Raw genomic sequence first — 20296 nt, 5'->3', positions numbered from 1 at the left:
CTCAGGCTGTGTTCTTGGACGCTTTGCTGTCTACTGACCCGCGGGCTACTTCCGAGGGAGGCGTGGTTGCAGGTCATGGGCCTTGGCTACAGGCTCCTTGCCGGACATGAGTGCCAGTGAAGTCATGCTCACTTTCAGACGGAATTCTCCTCCCCGATGTGAACAACGAACCAACAGAGTCGCTTTCATAGGATTGTCCTGTAGCCCACAGAGATGCTTGGGCTTGGGATTCAACCTCATGCTGAGCGGATCTTCTCTGCTTCAGACCGAAGCGTCCGCATTGGCCATGTGAGGTGACTAGATATGTCTGGCGAGAGGCGCTCAAGATGAGGGGGACTCACGAGTGCACCCGGGCAGCAGGTGTCCATGAGCCCGATCATGAGCAGAAAGAAAATCCCGTGAGCCGTGCCCACATGGGTGGGAACTGCTGGTGGCGCTGAGTCTGGGTGGGGGACGGCTGGGGGCTCGATCGGTTTCCACTGAGTGTGTCTCCAAATCTTCTCTGGAAGTGCAGGCAAGGGGCAAGGCTTGGACACAAGTGTTGCTATTTCTCCAGGCTGGGCTGATCCCCTTTCATTTCCAAGTCTCAAGAGCCTGTTCCCTGAAGTCCTGGGAAGTGGTGAAATTGGCTACCCCCACAGAGGTGGGAAGTCACCTGTAACCTCCAGAAGTTGGCCTCACAAGCCTGTCAAAGGACCCCCTGCACCCTGGTGGGGGGTTAACTCCTCTAATCCCTGTGCTATAGGAGGCTGAGGCCAGGGGCTCACTTGAGACTAGAAGTTCCAAACCAGCCTAGACAACACAGTGAGACCCCACACGGCAAAACAAAAGCAAAATAAGTGGCTGGGTGTGGGTAGCTGCATACGGACTTTGAAGGCTCTCAGGAGGCTGAGGTGGGAAGATTGCCCAGGCCAGAGTAGAGGCTGCAGTGAGCCCTGATCCCGCCACTGCAATCCACCCTGGGTGACAGAGTGAGATTCCATCTCTAAGAAGCATGTATTATGCAGAAACCTCTGACAGCCCCAGAGCAGGAACAGAAATATGTGGCCCTAAAGCTGGCAGCCGTGCTGGTGCTTTGCATGAGGACAGGGCGAGGTCATGTAACACACACACACCATTCACACATATACACTTGACCACACACCACACACAAAACCACACGCTTTTGGCTAACAATTTCCCTCTACTGTTAGGGAATAGACATGGCTAACAATTTCCCTCCATCCTTTATCACAGCACTGTCCCTCGCTGTGTGTTCTGGGCACTTCAGAGACTGGCCTGGGCATCTGCCCATCACCACAGCCTGGCCGGTGCTGGCTCCGGGGATCCGGCTTTGTTTCCGTCTGTGTCTCTCACCCACAGCTGGGAAGCATTCCTGCCTCTCAGCTCTGCCTTCCGTGCTCCACTTGCAAATACTCCCATGTGAGGCAGCCCTTGGACACACCCAGGTGCTTCCATTCTGAATACCGCCTTAACCTCAGCTTGGGGGACCTCAAACCACACATTCTGCACACGACCCCATCCTCAGGGTACATTGCCGGTGACTGTAACTTACCCACAGGCTCGACCAATCTTGTCGAGGGGGTAGGGTGGAGTGTTGACCTGAGCAGCACTTAAACGTCAGCAGAGTTCTTGGCCTTGTCTCTGGTGGGACGGGCAGGAGGAGAAGAAACTCGTCTCAGTTTTGTGGGGTCTCAGGGCGGCACTGGAGGCTGCAGCGTGTCCTGTAAGCACCACTGCTGTGGGGACCATGTGCCTCAGGACCAGGAGACCAGCAGCTCCTGGGAGGTTGCCTGAGTGCTCCCGGGTTACTGCACAGTGGGAAACACAAGGAGCTTCCTGTGTGAAGGACCAGGACTCCTTCCCACTTCGGACACTGCAAAGCAGGGCCCCCTCCACTGTGCGGGCCCCGCCCTAGACCAGAGCCTCAGCCAGCGTGTGTCCTCAGTCGGTACAGCCTGGCTCATTGGCAAATGGACGGAGTGGCACTTTGGAGTCCACAGTGTTACCCATTCGTGGCCATCTCTTGCAGCAGACAGAGGACACTAAGACAGGAGGAGGGAACTGGATTATCCACACAGGCCCCATGTAATCACCTGAGCCTCAAAAAACAGAGAAACGAGGAGGAAGAACCCAGAGACTGAAAGCAGGGGAGGATGCGACACCCAGTGCTGACAGGAAGTTCGAGGGGCATGGAGCCCAAGAGGGAGGATGCGACACTTGGTGCTGACGAGGAAGTTCCGAGGCTACATGGAGCCCGAGAGCCATGATTCCCACTGGGTCCTGAATGAGCTTGGGGCAGATTCTTCCGCGGGAGCCTCAGGGGGACTCACAGCCGCAGGCCCGGCGCCTCCTGCACTGGAGGCCCTCGGCACAGACCCGCTGGAGGCCCCGGCCTGGGCCTGGACCCGCAGACTGACTTCCGGAGTGCTTGCTGAATGCCTGGATTGGTAGTAAGTTGCTGCGGTAAATGGGAAGCTAACACCAGCCACCTGGTGGACACGAGCTGATGGGAACCTGTTAGACGGGAAGCCTGTGGGGCCGTACTGTGTCCACGTTTGCATCCTGTCTGCTCGCCCAGGCACACCCCACATTGAAACCCGAAGCAGCGCAGAACACGGGCTGTGATGGACCGTTTCGAAGAAATGCTCTCGCGAACCGGCCGGATAGCTACCATTGCAGCAGACAGCGTGTACCCTTCCCTAAGCTCCCCCTAAACTCTGACTGTGCTTCACATCTCTCTCTCCACAGGCATTTAGTGACAGGATTTTTTTGGTGTTGGCACAGTGCCATAGGATGCAGATGTCTTTCCCGATACGGAGGAACTCTGTGATGGGCGACGCCAGGCTTGCAGTGAAGACCATGGCTGTGAGTGGTTAGCTGTCCATGTGGCAAGTGTTCTAAACTACCAGGTGGCCTGCAAACAGTTCCCACAACAGAAGGTGGGCGATGGGTGTCTTGGTACCCATGGCATCTAGAGGACCTGTCAAATTGCACTGTCTTTATCCTACTTGCAACATCTTAACCCTTTCCACATGAGGTTAGCTCATCAGTCTGTCAGAAAAGCACAGACTGGACTGAAAATTAAACACACTATTCCAGAAATGGGGACCGTAACAGATCCCAAAGACGGGATGATTTATGCACATACAAGCCATTCTTTTTTCCTTTAAGAGAACAATGCACACAATATTTGAAGTTCAAAAGCAGGCTCCAAAACAGTTGTACAAGGTGACTAGAATTTATAAATCAGCACTTCATTTTGTCATTACCTAAAAAATCATTCAAAAGGACAACCGGGAAGACACCAGGCCAGGTGCCCACAGTGGCTGAGGGTGAGTCAGGGACTCTACATGACTTTCATTTTCTGCAGCGTCTTTTGCATTCCCAAATTATCTGTCTATAGGCGTTGGCAGCAATCATTAAAATTTTTGTTTTGTTTGTTTTTGGTTTTGCGGTGAGTTTACAATTCTGGTTATACTTAGGTTTCTATTAATCTTTCCCGGTAAAATCACAGAGAAAGCATTTTCATTTTATAAGGACCACCGTTCCATGATAGTCCAAAGTGAAATTCAGACACTTTGCTGCTTCTCGATGGGGCTGTGTTGCGAATTTACCCAGGCTGAGAGCTGTATTAATGCAACTCAGTTTGTTCAGCATGTTTTCTTGAAACTGGACAGCGTGATTTTAAAGCTCATATTTAAAAATATTAGCCAAGAATTATTTAAAACGGCAAGAAAAATGAAAATCTTTAGACAGAGGTTTGCCTGCCAGGTCTCATCAGTAGCTAAGCCGAGGTTCCATAATTTAAACAGATGGTGCATGCAGCTCCAGGACACAGACCCATGAGACAGAGACGAGCATCCAGACACAAACCTTGGTCTGCGTTCAGGGAAACACAGCGAGCCAGGAAAGGGCCTTTCAGTATGAGGGGAAAGGAACATTATCTAATACAAGAGGTGAAAACCAACAGTTACTTTTGGGATTAAATAACCTTAGCTCCTCTGTTACCAAATACAAAAATAAATGCCATCTGGCCTGAAAAGTCAAAATGTAAAGGTAACAAACAAAAAATAGGACTATATTAGCAAAAGTGAGGACCATTGTATAATAAAGAGATTTTTTAAGGCAAGACAAGAGGCAATTTTCACAAATTTGGCTTCAGAAAAGTTTACAACCTCTACACGGTGAAAGATCCCATAGGGTTCCTAATATGCAAAGAGTCACTATGTTTGATAATCCAAATAACCCAACTGTTGAACGTTAATTCACACCAGAAAAGTGGTAAAATGGTCAAAACATGAAGAAATCTTCAGTCCGAATGGTAGTAAGGAAATGCATATTAAAATATTATATTTTTCTTTGAATAAAACTAAACATATTGTTAGTATCTCATCCTGAAAAGAGTGACAGGGTTGAATGAAGTGTGAACTGCTCCACCCTTTTGGGGAAGTCATCAGAAAGAGTCTGTGAAGACGGAAAATGCACATGCCCTTTGACTCTTAGCCTCCAAAATAAAGCGACCTGCACTGCACAACACTGGCTCAAAGACGCTTCCTGAAACCCTGTTTGTGAAGCCAACCCTGGCCCTGCTGGGTGGGGCTCCAGGGTCAAGGCGTCCCCAGAGCTACCATTTACTTACCATGACTCAGGAACAGGTTGGACTCTCAGAGCTTACAATTTATATGAAACACTATTAGAGATCATCAGAAATACATTCAGACTCACAACTACAACTACACGTGTTCATGCAGAGATGTAGAAATAAATAAGGGGGTCTTATTCTTGTGCATTAGTTTAGATGTTAGTTATGAAGAAGGGAGTGAAGAATGTAGTTTCTGCAAGTAAGACAAGCACATCGAGATAGATGATTTGGTATAATTTAACAAAGTTAAACAAAACTATTTTAGCTTCTACTGCATCATCCCATGATGCCAAAATGTCTCATCATAGGTGAATTATTTTCCAGTCATTTGAGTTAAGAAAAGAATACAGATATTCTTCAGTGACCAAGCAACTGCAGGAAGCTGGCAACACCTATGCCAGATGAGCCCAAACCATCTCCTTGCTGTGGGGTAAACGAAAATTCGTAACATGAAAAAAGAAGTTAATAGAGCATGCATTTCTGATTCTAACTACACAAAGTCAGAATCTATTATTAGTGGGTTTTGAGGAATGGTACCTGGAGTTCTCTTGGGTCCTGAGTTCAGATCTCAGAACCACTTATGTGTGTACACGTTTTCATTTCTCTCTGATGAGAAACTGGGAGTGGGATTCCGGTCATAGACATTTATCTTTTGAAGAAATGCCAAACTGCCTTCAAGGTGGTAGCACTTTACACCCTCATTTAACTCCCACTAGCAACGCAGGAGACTTGCAATTTCTCTACAACTTCACTGACCCTCAGTGGTGTCTGGCTTTTTGATGACAGGCATTCTCCTGGGTGTGTGGTAGTATCTGGTTGTGGTTTTAATTTGCAGCTGCCTGATGTAGAACGATGTTGACATTTTTTTCCATGTGCTATGTGGCATCCATATATCTACATACCTTGGTAAGGAGTTTGTTCAAAATCTTTTGCCCATTTTATGTATGTATAGGCTTTTCTTTTGTAGAGGATACTGGAAGGCTAGTCTTGAACTTCTGGCCTCAGGCAGTCTCTGCCCGACTCCCCTGTACTGGATTAGAACTCCATTGTCCCCTCTTGCTTGTTTGAAAAACTGGGTTTCTTGTTTGTTTGTGTGTTTTGTTTGTTGCATTACAATGTGCTTGCCCCGAAGCTCTTTGTCTTTATTGCCCTCCGGTTATCAGTCCTAAGGGCCTGAAAATATTTTGTTTGTCTGTGAAATTTACCAGGGGCGAACACACTGGCACTGTGTGCTTTGCTTTACCGCACTTCATAGATGCTGTTTTTTTTTTTTACAAATTGAGGGTTTGTGGCAACTCCGGTCAAGCAAGTCTCGGCGCCATTTTCCCCGCACCATGTGCTCACTTTGAGTGTCGGTGTAAGCAGCTTTCAGCAATAAAGCACTTTTAATTCAGACACATAGTTTTCGGGCCGCAATGCTGTGCATCATGTAAACATAACTTTATACGCACTGAAACCGGAAGTTCACTTATTGGTGGTTTCCCCTGACAAACCACAATCTCATGTGTGCCTGTATTTTTATTTTCTTAATGGTGACTTTTCAACAGCAAATATTTTCATTTTTGGTAACATCCAAACTATGATTTTTTTTCTTTAATAGGCAGTGATTTTGGTGTCATATCAAAGAAAACCTTTGTCTCACTAAAGATCACAGAGATTTCATTACATGCTTCCTTCTAGAAGTGCTCTATGTTCAGCTTTTAAGTTTAGGTGTCAGATGGATTTGGGACTAATTTTTGTGTGGGGAATGAAGTGGTCCTGGGTAATCTTTGTACAGGTATGAAGAACTCAAATCATTCTTTTTTTCTTTTCCATGTGGATATCCAGTTGTTATAGTACCACTTGTTGAACTATAATTTCTCCCCATTTAATTATTTTAGTACAATTATTTAAAGTCAATTGACCATAAATGAAAGGTTTAACTTTGGACCTTTCTTCTGATTATTTCACTCTTCCTCTACATGTAATACAGACGCCACACTGTTTTTATTACTGTAACTTTATGTCTCTCCATGTCAAGCTTGCATCTTTAGTGCTACAAGCTTTTTCCTTAAAAATTTGGTAGTAAATTGCATGAACCTCCAATTTTATTTTTTCTCAAAATCGTTTTGGCTAGTATAGTTTAGGTCTTTTGAATTTGCATATACATTCTACAACCACTTTGTATCTATAAATCAGAAAGAGCTTGCGGGGTTCAACTTGAAGTTATTAATCTGTAGATCGGGTTTGGGGAAGGTAACCTTTCAATAGTACTTTTTTCCAATCTATGAATGCTGTATACCTTTTCACTCAATAGAGCATCTCTGACTTCTCTCAGTCATGGTGTGTAGCTTTCAGTGTATATATCTGCACGGGTTTGTCCCGTTGTTATTCTTTTTTTTTTTTTTTTTTTAGGGCGGGGTCACCAGCTCTACTACCTTAGGCTGGGTGAAGTGGCGGAGGATATAGCTGCACCAAGCTCCGCTCCGGGTTCCACGCCATTCTCCTGCCTCGAGCTCCCGGTAGTTGGGACTACAGGCGCCCGCCACAGCGCCCGGCTGGTTTTTGTATTTTTAGTAGAGAGCGGGGTTTCACCGTGTTATGGGATGGTCTCGATCTCCTGACCACCGTGAATAAAAGCCGTCCACCGACCTCCTCTTGAAGTGGGGATTTTCAAGGCTTGAGCCACGGCGCCCGGCCGATTTATTCTTTTTATAAGATTGTGAAAGGAAGTTTTAAAAATATAACCCAGATTTTTCATTGCTGGTGGATAGAGATGTGTGAGGATGTATTTTAAGACGTGCCCCACATCCTTGTTAAGCGATTTTATTATCTTAACTGGGTCTTAAAACATACTTTTAGGATTCTGTTGCCTGCAAATAAACAGTTTTACTTCGTATTCTGTATTGCCTTCATTTCCTATATGCGTTGGGCTGGCCGGAATGTTCCGGTAGCGATCAGTAGGAGGAGGCGATAAGCTGTTTAAACCTCAGAGAGGTCCACCAGCCTTTCACCAGGAAATGTCATGTCCGAATTGCTGCGGTGCTTTCCTGTCATTCCTAGGTCGCTGGATTTTGTTAAAAATGTGGGGTAGAACTTTGCTGGCACAAACTCTTTTCTGCATTGACTGGCTTGATCACATGGTCACTGTTCTCTATTGGACGAACGTGCTGAGCTGTAGTAATTGATTTCTAGGCCTTAAGCCACTGCGAGTGATATCACTTGGCTACAGTGCATGGTTCTGAGCCCGATGCTCCTGGATTTGGTTTGCCAAGGTCTTATCAGTGGTCTTTGCCTGTGTCTCCTGAATGTATTGATGACTTCTGAGCCTGGCTTTGATGGCTAAGTTGGTGGCATTGCTGAGTGAGTTGGGAAGTGTTTTTGGTGTCAGGTTGATGGTGGCATTGCTGGTGGGGTGGAAGTGTTGTATTTTCCTGAAAGAGTCTGGTGGCAGTTGGTATTATAGCGTCTCTGCTAGGAATTGCATGCATGAAGATTTCAGGGCCTGGGATTTTTCTTCACTGGGAGATTTTAAATTAGTAGTTCAGTCTCTCGGCAGCATCTCTATGTCTGTTGAGATTTTCTGTGTCTTCTTGAGTTGGTGCCAATGAATTCATGTCCACTTGGCTGAAGGGAACTAACTTCCCTTAAGTTGGCATGTTTCAGGCCGAGGTACAGAGGCTGCCTGCAGCATCCAGCACATTAGGGAGGAATAGCGAGGCTGGCGGATCACCTGAGGCCAGAAGTTTGAACCAGCCTGGCATGTCAGGCATCTCTGCTGAAAATACAAAAATGGCCAGGCATAGTGGCACATCACGATCCCAGCTAGGGAGGCAGGCGAGTGTTTGAACCCAGGAGGTGGGCTGCAGTGGGCTGAGATCTCCGCCCTTCCCTCCACCCTGGGCGCCAAAGAGATCACTGTCTAAAAAAAAAAAAAAAAAAAAAAGATGCAGCATTTCGCCTTAGAAAGTTAGAGATGTATAATGAAGTATAGAAATGTTTAGGAGACCCAGTTCCATTACTATCTTTGCACTAGGAAGTCATTGGTGCATTTCTGGTATTTAAGTTCACAAAGACACACAGACACACCCATGCACATAGCCTCACAGACACCTGCATGCAGGCACACACACTCATGGGGTTACAGGCTGCACCACTTCTGATGGTGGTGCCAAGCCTGGCGTGCCGAACATTGTCCCAGGCCTGAGACATGGAACAGAGACACAAGTGCACGGAGAATGAATCCCTCCTGGCTGAGAGAAGCTGGATCTTCTCATAACCACTTGGTGATTTTGAACTCTCTCTTCTTTTCGGGTCGCCAGCCAGGTACTCAGGGTGGTGCATCTTCTTGGCCTCTGGAAAGAGGAGGAGGAACAGGACAAGTTACCAAGCCCTGCAGCTTTGCATAGCGCCCTAGGTTGATTTCGAAGGGCAGCCATGCTGACCCAGCCTGTGCAGGGCGGTGCTCATGTCCCCTGCCTGAGGCCAGGATGGTGCAAGCCTCGTGTGTCCAGCTCCACAGCTAGCTGATGGTCAGCAAGAGAGCTCTGCAGCTGTGACCTGGGGACCGGCACCGGCCCATCACCCCCAGCCACCAAGACTCCTGCTGAGCTGCATTTATGGTAGGTGTCAGAAGCTACTCTCACAGACCTGAAGCCACCATACAGCCTGAGGGTTGCTCCAGATCCCCTGGGAACATTGGCGGGGTCAGAGGCCAGCTCAGGGGGCCTCTATGCGAGTCCAGGTGGCTAGGGTTCTCTTGCATGGGCAGGGGTGGGGCACAGGGATTCTAGAGACCCGTAGTCAGAGGACGGTGTGGCCACCAGGGCACTAGCTAGTGGGTGCACCGGACCACCTCCTGCTGGCACTCAAGGCCCCGGGCTAGGAGGTGAACCGGTACGTCATTGCCCTCCGGTGAGGGCAGACAGGTCTCCCTGCGGCCTGCACCCGAGGCCCACCTCATGGGCGTTGACCCGTCCACCGGCTGCGCCGGGCGGCCGAGCAGCACATCAGATAAAGGAAGCGAGGAACGCGGTTTATCTAAGACTTCGTTCTTGTGGTGTCAAAATGGGCTCACCTATTTCAATGAGCTTACCGGGGAGGTGCCAAAATCTCATGCTGCTTTCCCTGCTGCCATTGAGCACGATGACTATTTCGGAGAACTGGGGCGGCGTACGACTATTGCAGTGAGGAACCAGATGGCCCGGTGGGTGCCCTCAATGGGTGCCTGCAGCCAGCCGGCCGTACTTCTCACGGGTGAACTTTGGGTGTTACGGCTCGGCATGCGGCACCCTTCACACATGGCTCAGGCTAGTCCTCTACGTCCCCCAGAACCTGTCGTGGTTTGAGCCTTTTTGAGCAGCACTTGTTTATATTTCAATTAAAACCATGTTCTTTTTGCCGGTTTTGCACGCAGGAAATGCCGTCATGGAAAACCAGATTTTCAAGCTGCCTGTGACTTCCAGGGGCTACTTGGTGGGTGGGAAGCTCTGTGGGGAAACAGTTAGCACAGTCATGGTGGGGGTTGAGGGGCAGGGGAGCATGAGAGCTACTCCCAGGGGCCAGGGTTCTGTATGGCTGGGGCTAAATAGGCGGGTGTGTCATGGGAGGCTGTGCTTCCCTGACCTCATCAAGCAGGTTTTCTCTACAATCTACCGTGAATGTGGCTCCCATCCATCTCTGGAAGGCAGCCCCATGCTCACCGCTCAGGGGGTGTGCCCTCACCACGAGGCCCTGAGGGACTCTCAAGGTCCATCAGCTTCAAGATGGGGGTCTGAGGTAGCCAGCTGGCTGCACCCAGCTCCCCATGGCCCCCCACCCGACACTTGGCCACCCCGAGATGGGCAAGGGCTTTTGTTGCAGACCCACAGAGAAACACTCCGGGAGCCTGCACGGAGGGCCCCTGGCGACCCAGAGGGACCCGCTCACAGCTGCCTCAGCCTCATGGAGTGGGAGACGGGCGACCTCAGGAGCCTCTGGATGAGGAGGCACATTTAGAGCCCCAGTGGACTTTGCCACCTCCGGGGACCTAACGGGAGCCTGGCAGCTCAGAGATTTGTGAGGCGGTGGTGGCATTGCTGCTGCTGGGCGGCCTACGTTAGCCAGAACAGTTTTACCTGGCCTAACAATAACCAATCTACCGCTTTGTCACCCGGAAATCCTATTCTTTGCGATGCAATGCCTCAAAGTAACATTCCAGCTGCATCGATCACAAGGTCTGAGAGACCCTGTCAGCCGATGTTTCCAAGCTCATAAGGCTTTCCATCCTCTCAAGTTGCCTGGGTTGGGACCCAGGGGCCCACGGAGGCCCCGTCCTCATGTTGACCTCCTGTAGTGGGCCTTTAAGTGCTGCTAGTTTGGAGTCCCAGACTCCCAAACCACCCTTCCTTTGTTGTTTTAAAACCAACCATGTATAAGTTGACTAGGCTGTGCCCTGGCTTCCCTACTAGGGATGGCAGGGCACCAAGGGTAGCCAAATGTTTTCCTGCTTCACCCTTTAGATCTCCCGGGAAACGTCTAGGTGACCCGGGACTGACATGGTTTCAGCAAGCCTACTGACAACTGGGATGTGCCACACACTAGAACAAACTCCACGACACACTTGAGGCCACCCCGCTACCTCCCTCCATGGAGGCCACAGACGCTTACAAGGATGGGCAGAGTGGGGACTGAGCATTTGGCAGGTCAGGAGGTCTTCCTTGGAAACCCTCAGCAGCCTGGGAAGGAACTCTAGCCATTGCCCAGGCCCAGATCTCCCAGGTCCGGGGCAGCCTGAGCCAAGCCAGGGCAGGTGCTGGGGTTCTGATCACATTTTACCAGGCCCTGCAGGAGGGTCATCCCAGCTGCTCCTGCACTGGCTCTTACAGAACCACCTGGCCTGGGCCGAAGCTAGGTGGCCTACTCCCCTGCTGTTTCGAGTCCCTCGCCATCCTCCTCTGGGGGCCGCTTCCGACCCTGGTTGGGAAGGAAGGAAGACACCTGCCTCCTGCATCAGCGGTCTCAAGCCCATGAGGAGGCTCCGGGTCGCCTGGGGCTGTGGAGCCGGGAGCCCTGCCAGATGAAGCTTAGCTCCGGCATCCTGGAATGCACTGCCCAGGGAGGCTCCGGGTCATGGGAGTAGGGACTAGGCCAGAAGTGATGCCTCAGGCATCATGCTGTCTGCTGTGGTCGTGTGGGTTTGTCTGCCCACAGCACCCACCTACCTGTCCTTTCATGTTTCTGCCACACCTGATTTGGGTTTTGTGTTCAAGGGCAGTTTGCCAGCCTCAGTGCCTCAGGAGGACAAGACCAGGCCACCATCCCTCCCAGCCCTACATGGCTTCAGGCCCACTGCACTTCCCTGCTCTCCCCAGGCCTGACATAGCCTGGCGCGCATCTCCTCGCTGGTCTCTGATGTGGGGACAGATACCACTGCAGGAGACAGGAACAAACGGCTGATGCCTCAGATGGCAAAGGTTCATCCTCTGGGACTTCGCACCCTTCAGGAAGCAGTCTGTGTGTGGGCCACGCCTCCCCAAATGCCAGCAGCACAGGCTTCCACAGCACCAACGGTGCCACATTCAGGGCCAGCGTGGGAGTCACGATGAGGTCAGGAACCTTGAAAGGAGGCCTGCAGTGAAGGTGTAGCCGGCCTGAGCTTGGTCCCAAGTAGAGTAGAAGCAATAGGTAGTATTGACACCTATGGTCAAACACAGGTGACCGCTGCCTCCAGGACATGCAGGAGCAACAGAAGAGTTACCTTGGTGTGGAAAACCCCTCGGGTTGGGCACGTGTGGGGCTGGCCTTCTGCCCCTCATATGCCCACTGAACAGTGCATGTGTGAGCGGCAGCCAGCTCTTGGCATGCGTGTAGCGTGGCGGGGCGGCGACCACTCGGGCGCTGGCGTGCACCAGGGGTGGATGAGCGCAGGGCTTAGCCTTCCGAAGTCAAAGCTTCCCCTGGGGGCTTCTGGATCCACCATAAGCAGGAGAGTCCCGGCGACGCCCAGGTCAGAGCTGACCGGCCCCTGGGACGCGCCCGTGCCTCACTGCGCCCCATAACCCTCCGCCGCCTGGCTGAGGGCCGCTTCTTCCTTACAGGCCGATTCCACCCGTTTCCTGTCATTCTTCATCCTCTGCATTCCCCGGTACGGTGACCAATACCTGGCCACGGTGCCGCGGCCTGTTGCTCTGGCACGTTGGCATTATTTTAACCGAAACGGTACGCGCACCAAAGTTGGAAAAGAATGACAAGTGCAGACTTTGTACCACTGCGACGGTTTGAGTCTGTTCATCACGTGGGAAAAGACCATGTGAAGCTTGGCAGCCCAAGCAACCCGATTCTCGTGTTATGGGGGGACTTGCCCTGACTCTGAGCATCTGAGGGCAAGAGATTTCCACAAATAAGGAGGCGGAGTCTGGGTGGAGTGGGCTCAGGGAAAGCCTTTGTGGTAAACCCAAAAATATTTAAATATAAGAAAGGTGCTGAATGAATTCTGAAGTGCTGAAGTATTCCTGATTCCTAGGAGGTGGAACAGAAGGGTGGCCAACCTGCTGCCAGTTTAAGCTTCAAGGCGACAGCCTGAAAACTTCTAAAACAGAAATGCCATCTCCTATGAAGATTACATCACGGCTTTTAGTTCCGTTCCATTCCGTAAACACATCCTAAGCACCTACTCTGTACAGGCACTGGTCTTGACGTCCAAAATTAAAATTACAGAAACACCATTCAACGCCATCGTGAGTTTAATCCAGTGATCTTCACTGCACTCATTAAAAGGTTCTTCAGGCAAGACAACGGTATTTTGGTGCTGTGTTAGAGGTGTGTGTTTATAAACGTTCCGGATTTGTGTGTGGGGACCGTGGTTTGTAGGGTAACCTTTGGTTATGAACAACGAGCCTCTTGGTGGTGCACGTTCATTCTGAGCTGGACATTCTCACCACAGCTGCAGACAGGGGCACATTCGCGGTGGGCCAGAGGCTTGACCCACCCTGACCAGGGATTGGCCAAGCTGTTGGGAGCAGGGCATTCTTGGGGGCTGGCCTGGACACATTCTGCTGCCCGCGTCCAAAGAAACCCCCTGTGAGGCCACAGCCTCAGGGCCACCACTGCTCAGAGAATGGAAGATGCTTTGCAGCTGGCCCACCATGACCAAAACAGCTGATGCCAAGAGCAGGGAGGTGGTTGTTACTTCCAACAACAGGTTTCCCTGGGGCTGGAGAGTTTACCCTCCCTGGTTCATGACTGACCACCTACTGCTGTGCCCGCTGTGAGACTCAGCAAGACCAGCAACTCTCGCTTCAGTTGTCTGGGTAGTGGGTGACCTACCTGCCTGTAACATTTTTCATTGTTAGAATTTCTACTTGCTGTTTTTCTAAATCCACCTGTTCTTATTTCATAATGTCCTATTCTTGTTTCATAATGTCCTGTTCTTCTCTAATAGATCCCATTCCATTATCTCTGAACATTTTAAACTTACACTTCTGCGAAAAGCACTGCTTTTTCTCCTGCAGGTCTCTGTGTGAGTTTAGCTCCTTGCTGGGCCTGCTGGACCCTCATGGCTTTAATTTCTTCCTGTGATTTGCCCTTTTGCCGCGTTCTGGTTTGTTTTCTGCGAACGGAGACGAACTGACCCCAGGGGGCTCAGTGTGGGAACATACTCCATGGGTAGATGTGGAAGATGGTGTTGAGGCAGCTCTGACCACCCAGGCTTGGGGGAATCGGGGGGCTTAGGGTGGGGGACATACTCAGGTAGATGTGGAAGATGAGCAGCTGGCCCAGCTGCACCAAGCCAAGCAGGTCCAGCAGGAGCACGACCATCCGATGATCACGACTACCAGGGTCTGCACCTGCACCGGGAACAGGGAAGACGTGAAACGTGTTCGTATTCTTGACATCTGTCGAGACAAGGGAGAGACACTGTGTCCCGGCACCTGTTGTGGAAACACATCCCAAGGTGTGGGCGTGCAGACCAGAGCTTGCTGGGGATGGGGCAGCGTGGGACCTTGTAGCTTGAGGAAGCCTCTGCTGGTGGGCCGCCTCCCACCTGAAGGCCCCTGTGGGTCCTGCCTGTGGTTGTGCGGTTTTGATCCTGCATGGATCTGGGAGGTGAGGCTCCGACAGGGTCACTAAGTGCCAGGGCCCCAGCACTCACCTTCCTCACTAAGTGCAGGGGTCACATCGCCTGCCAGCTCTGCCGGGCCCCAGCACCCATCCCTTCCTCATGGCCCACGCTACGTCCCTGGGCCCTCTGCACTGAAACAGCGTAGCAGATAGAACAGGAAAGCCACAGCTTCTAAACCTGGGGTCATTTCTAAAAGATCTGATCCCTCTGAGACACTGAATGCCAACACTCAAAGAACCCTGCTTCCAAGAAGAAATCAGGCATAATGCAGAATGGCAGAGGGTCAGACAAGGTAGAATGGGAGAGATTCGGGTAAAGGGAATGGCAGGGTTAGGGTTGGTGGATGTCTTTGGGTGACTCAGCTTGAATGTCTTTGGGTGATGGACCCTCTCTGGAACTGGTGGCCTTGGGGGCCATCCTAGGAAGGAAAACACCACAGTCGGCCAGACGGGACTGCAGCTCAATGTGTCTGGGCCAGGCTGGACCCCACATGGCCCCCTTAGCGTGACATCACGATGAGTCCAGCCCATGGTAACAAGGAGCTGCTTTGCCCAGGGCCCTGCTGGTTTTAAAGTCCTGCAGAATCATCTGGAACAGCAAACCCAGGAAATCATCAGTCCACAGTCAATGAACTCACACCGAGCCACTGGCACTACCGTGTGGAAGCAGCATGTTCCAGGAGAGAAGCCAGCACACGCCGTCTCAGCCACCTCTTGCCTCTCACTCTCTCCTGGCATCCCCCATGGTGACAGCCCAGACAACGTGGAGGCTGCTGGGGAAGGCGACTTACTCTGGGGAGGCAGCAAGGCAATCCTGGGCAGGTCCTTCGAGGTCAAGAACGCCTGCCAGGGAATTGGAGCTGGCTTTCAGGAAGTGCTTCCGAAGCGGCTGTGAGGCCCGGGTGGCACCGGTCACGCTTCCAAGTGGAAGGAGGAGCTTTAGGGCCTTCCACACGGAGCTGGCAAAGCTCATCCTTGAAAAAAAAGTCACACCGTGTTGGCTCTGGAATGTTCTGGGAGCCGGGGCAGGCAGAGTGCCTCTCTTGCCACCTATGGGCGTGTGTGCAGTGGGAAGCAGCCGCGCCTGGGAACTGAAAAGCAGTCTTGGCACCCAAGGGGCTGCTCTGGCCCAGGTCCTCTTGGTGAGGGTCCCGGCGCGGTAGAAGCCCTTAGGCGGCGGTCGCCGGAGGCAGCTGACAGGTCTGCGGTGATTAAGGGGCAGGCTCTGACATCCAGCTACAGGACAAGAGGGCACACGGCCTCCGCATCCCACGGCAGACTCCTGCGCTCCGAGGCAGGGCTCTGACATCCAGCTACAGGACACGAGGGCACATGGCCTCCGCATTCCACGGCAGACTCCTGCGCTCCAAGGCAGGGCTCTGGCGTCCAGCTGGAAGACAGGCAGGCACGCCACCTCTACATTCCACAGCAGACTCTTGCAGTCGGAGGCAGGGCTCTGACGTCCAGCTTCAGGACAGGTGGACACACTGCCTCCACAGGGTCCAAGGAGGTCCTCCCACCTCTGCCAGCTCCCCACTGCAAGTCACGAAGGCGACCTGGGCTGTGACGTGTGACTCCCCTGCCTCCATCCTCACGGGGCTGCCTCCCCTCTACGTCTCTCCTTTCTCTTATAAGCACCCTCATGGCTGGATTTGGACCTCCTGGGACCACCCAGCATGAGACTCCCACCTCAGATCTCAAGTCACAGCGGCAGACCCATTTCCTGAGGACACTGGCATCACGGGGTCTGGGTTTGGCGTGGACTTCGCTGAACACAGTCCCTCACCACGTCTCTCTGTGGCTCAATGTAGGAGGGCATCCCAGGCTCTGAATTGCCAGCCAAGAGTGGCACTCTGCAGACTACAGCCCAGCACCCTCAGCTTTCTGCTCTCCCATTGGGCTGCTCCTGCTTTGGACATTTTCCACTGTCCACAGCCCATTGTGGCCCCTGGGAGACCCAGTGACAGGTGCTGCAAGGCTGGCTGACTGTGGAAGGCCGGGGGGGCAGGCAGGACCCCACTTCATCTCTCTGTGCAGCCTGCAGCATTCACAGAGCAGTGCGGCCAGTGCCTTCCCGAAGCCTGCCTCCTGCACGCTGGGGGCTGCTGGGCTGTGTGGACCACCGGGCTGCACCGGCCCCAGGAGTCAGAGCCTGCCTGGTGCTGCCCACCCTGGCCTCTCCCTGGGGCAAGAGGGGCCGACCACCTCCAGCAGAATCAGGCACTGCCGGAGAAGATGGCTGGAGGTGGAGGCCCCAAGGAGTCAGCAAATGATACCTTTCGCAGTTGGGGCCGATGGGGCCTTCCCGAGGTCCACAAAGTACTGGACGAGGATGTACAGCAGGATGGTGATCAGGCAAAACATGCCGGCTGTGGCTGAGACCACGGTGCTGAAGAAAAACCTGGGGAGACTTGCACTGCATGAGGCATGGGGGTGGGGACATGAGAGCAGTGGGCATGGGAGACGTGTGGGGAGCCGCAGGGGCAGAGGAGGTGTCTTGGGGGCAGGCCGAGGGGCAGGTGTGAGGGGCACAGGGGCATGGGGCAGGTGTGGGGGCCACAGGGGCAGGGGCGTGGGGGCAGAGTGAATGAGAAATGGCCTCTCAGAACTGAGCAGGGGTGGGGTGGCAGGGGCAGGGAGGCAGTGGGGCTTATGGGGGCAGAGAGCAGGGACATGTCACAGGGCATCAGGGAGCAGGCGGGAGCATGGGAAGCAGGTGGGGGAGCCTGAGGGGCAGGGTGGGTGTGGGAGGCGTGGGGGCAGGATGCATAGGGCAGTGGGGAGCAGAGTCTCTGCGAGAACCTGGGGCGGGACAGGTGTGGGAGGCAGGATCACTGGGGCGCTCGGGGGCAGGTGGGAGGGTGCGGGGGCAGAGGCAGGGACGCGCAGGGCTTCTGGAGCCCACAGGGTGGAGGCGACAGCTCAGCGTGGGCATCCACTAAGAGAGGGCCGCTGGCCACCGCCCGACACTGGCCTCAAACCCTGCTCCCGACCGTGCCTGGAAGCTCAGGCTCCTGTCTCTGTCCCATCCTGTGACGCCCCCCGGGTCTCCAGGCCTCTCACTGGAGAGGGGTGGCCATGGGACATTCCCACCATCTCACACTGCCCGACAATTCAGGCAGCACGTCTTGCAAACTTGGTTGCATTTACTCCCCACAACGAACAAGGAGATTGTGAGGAGGGGAACTAGCCCTTCTCACGAGTGGGGAAACTGAGGTCAGAGACGCGATGCGACTCGCCCAAGCCCACCCGGCCAGTGGAGCGTGAAGGTCACACCGCGTCTCCAGCGTCACGGCTCCGGGGCCTCTGCCCGCACCTCCGACTCCACCTCATTCAGACAGGGCTCCCTCCCAGCCAAGGAGCACGCGGGGTCCACTCAGGGCGCCCTGAGCATGGTCTGTGTTGGGGTCTCCATGGCACCATGCTGGCAAAGGCACTGAAGCCAGGGAAAGAGAGAGCCATGATTGCACCATGGTACCCAGGAGGGCCTGCAGGCTCAGGGACCTGGATCACTGCACCCAAAGGGAACTCGGGCTGAGGAGGCCCTGGAGGAGCCCGGCCGCTCCTCAGCTGCAGTTCCCCCTTCTCTGAGGCTCTCGTGCACAATTGAGCCAAAAGTGACGCGCATACTGTAGACATGAGACCAAAACCACTCCCAGCCCCTCGTTTTTGCTCAAAAGATGGAGAGAATAATCCATCCAGAAAAACCAATTCTGGACAGCGGTCCCTGGAACCTACTTTGACTAAACCGTCTTCCTTGGTCTTTCTGCCATTATGACTTTTTAAAATAAGGATCCTTTAACCTCCTTTAACCTTTTCCAGTGTATTCTGTTCACCTAAGTTCACTGAAATCCCTTTTTGTATTTTCAACTGGAGGCCAGAGCATGAATGCCGCAGTCTTCCGAGGAGGTGGTGCGGGGACAGCTGCCTTCCGGGCGCTCCTCTCCCTCCAAGAGTCTTCTGGATAATCCAGGGGTGAGGGGTGGCTCCGGCGTGAGGGGCTCCCCGACTGCTGCTCCCGTGCGCTGGCTTCCCTCTCACAGCGACGACCAGGCGGGTGGTCCCAGCCCTCCTTCCTGGTGTCCTGGTTCCTGACGCCACCAGTGCGCTCTCCTGCCAGCGCTGAGCCTGGGAGCCTGGCCTGGATGTGGCCGCGTAGCTCGGAGGACGTGGCGAGGCCTTCCATGCCCAGCCTGGGTTTCCAAAGCAGCAGCCCCTCCAGGCGGCGGACGTGCCCTACTGTGCCCCCAGTCCTCCTGGGCTTGAGCCCACTTGTGGGGAGTAAAGACCCCTCATCTTCATCCCACTGTCTGGACAGGACTCCCCTCTTCATCCAGGAAGGAAGGCGGGTCTCTAAGACCACAGAGACCAAAGCCCATAGGATGGGGCAGAGCCATTCACGTGGGGCCTCCTCTGCCCGCAGCCGCCCAGGGCCGCTCTCCTCCTGGTTAGCACAGCCTCCTGCCCCTGCTGCCCATGTTCAGCCCGCACAGTCTGAGGCCAGCGCTCACGGTCTTCCCGGGACACCAGGGCCGCCTGCTTCTTTCCATCCCCTTCCTCTTATCACAACGAAGTAGGCAGCCTCCCTCGCAAGGCTCTGCCATCAGCTCCTCGACTTTCCTCATCTTGCTCTCAATGCCGTTGTTCTCTCCGCCTCTGGCGGATGAAGGGACAGAAGTGAGGTTGGCACAGATGCCGGCGTTGGCTACTGCCTGGAGCTCAGGGCGCCCATGACCCCAGCCCTGCTCTCCTGATGCCCCTTTCTCACTTGTAGGCGGCGTCTACACTTGGTGCCCACATGGTGCGTCTCCAGTGCCCTTCCTGAGGAAGGCAAACCCTCTCCTTGCCACCTGCCTGTGGGCCCTCACCCCCCTCACCTTCCCCACCAGGCCCCGCCGGATTGAGCCAGCTCGAGGCACCAGAGCATAATGAGTCCAGAAGGAAGTGGCACCCGGGGCTAGCGTGACCCAGAGGAGCCGGCCACACCTCGGCCGTCCTGGAGCTGCTCCTCTCCTAGGGAGGAGGCGGGTGGGTCTCCCCAGCCCCTACCATCTCGTGAGGCCTCGGGACTCGCTCTGCAGTGATGCAGCCTCCGTCCCTGCCGGGCTGCTCAGCCACTCTGGACACACACAGTGCTCAAGGCGGGATGGCAGGGAGGCAGGGCAGGGACCCCACGGCACGTCCTGTGACACCAGATGACGTTGGTCCCCACTCCCACCCACACCAAGGCCTCTTTCAGGTCAGCACAGAGTAGCTGGGGGCAGATGTGGTTCTTTTCCCTGGTGATCTTCACAACTCAGGGCTGCTAACAGCCGGGGCTCAGAACACCGGGCCTTGAGAGTCCCCGGATCCTCCACCGCACTCAGGGGAAACACCTCCCATCCTTGTGCCTCCACCGCACTCAGGGGACACACCTCTCGTCAGTCCCCGCTGGGTGCCCACTGCCCTTCCGTGGCCCCACCCCTGCGCTGATGAGCCTCAGCCCGGGTGGAGAGGAGGCAGCCCGGCCCAGGACAGCGCGGTCAGGAGGCCTCAGCCAGGGCAGCCCAGCAAATGCCCACGCTGGGCCTC

This window comes from Papio anubis, chromosome 5 (assembly GCF_008728515.1).
Source record: "Papio anubis isolate 15944 chromosome 5, Panubis1.0, whole genome shotgun sequence".
NCBI classification, from domain to species: Eukaryota; Metazoa; Chordata; class Mammalia; order Primates; family Cercopithecidae; genus Papio; species Papio anubis.
This window is presented reverse-complemented; position numbering follows the sequence as displayed.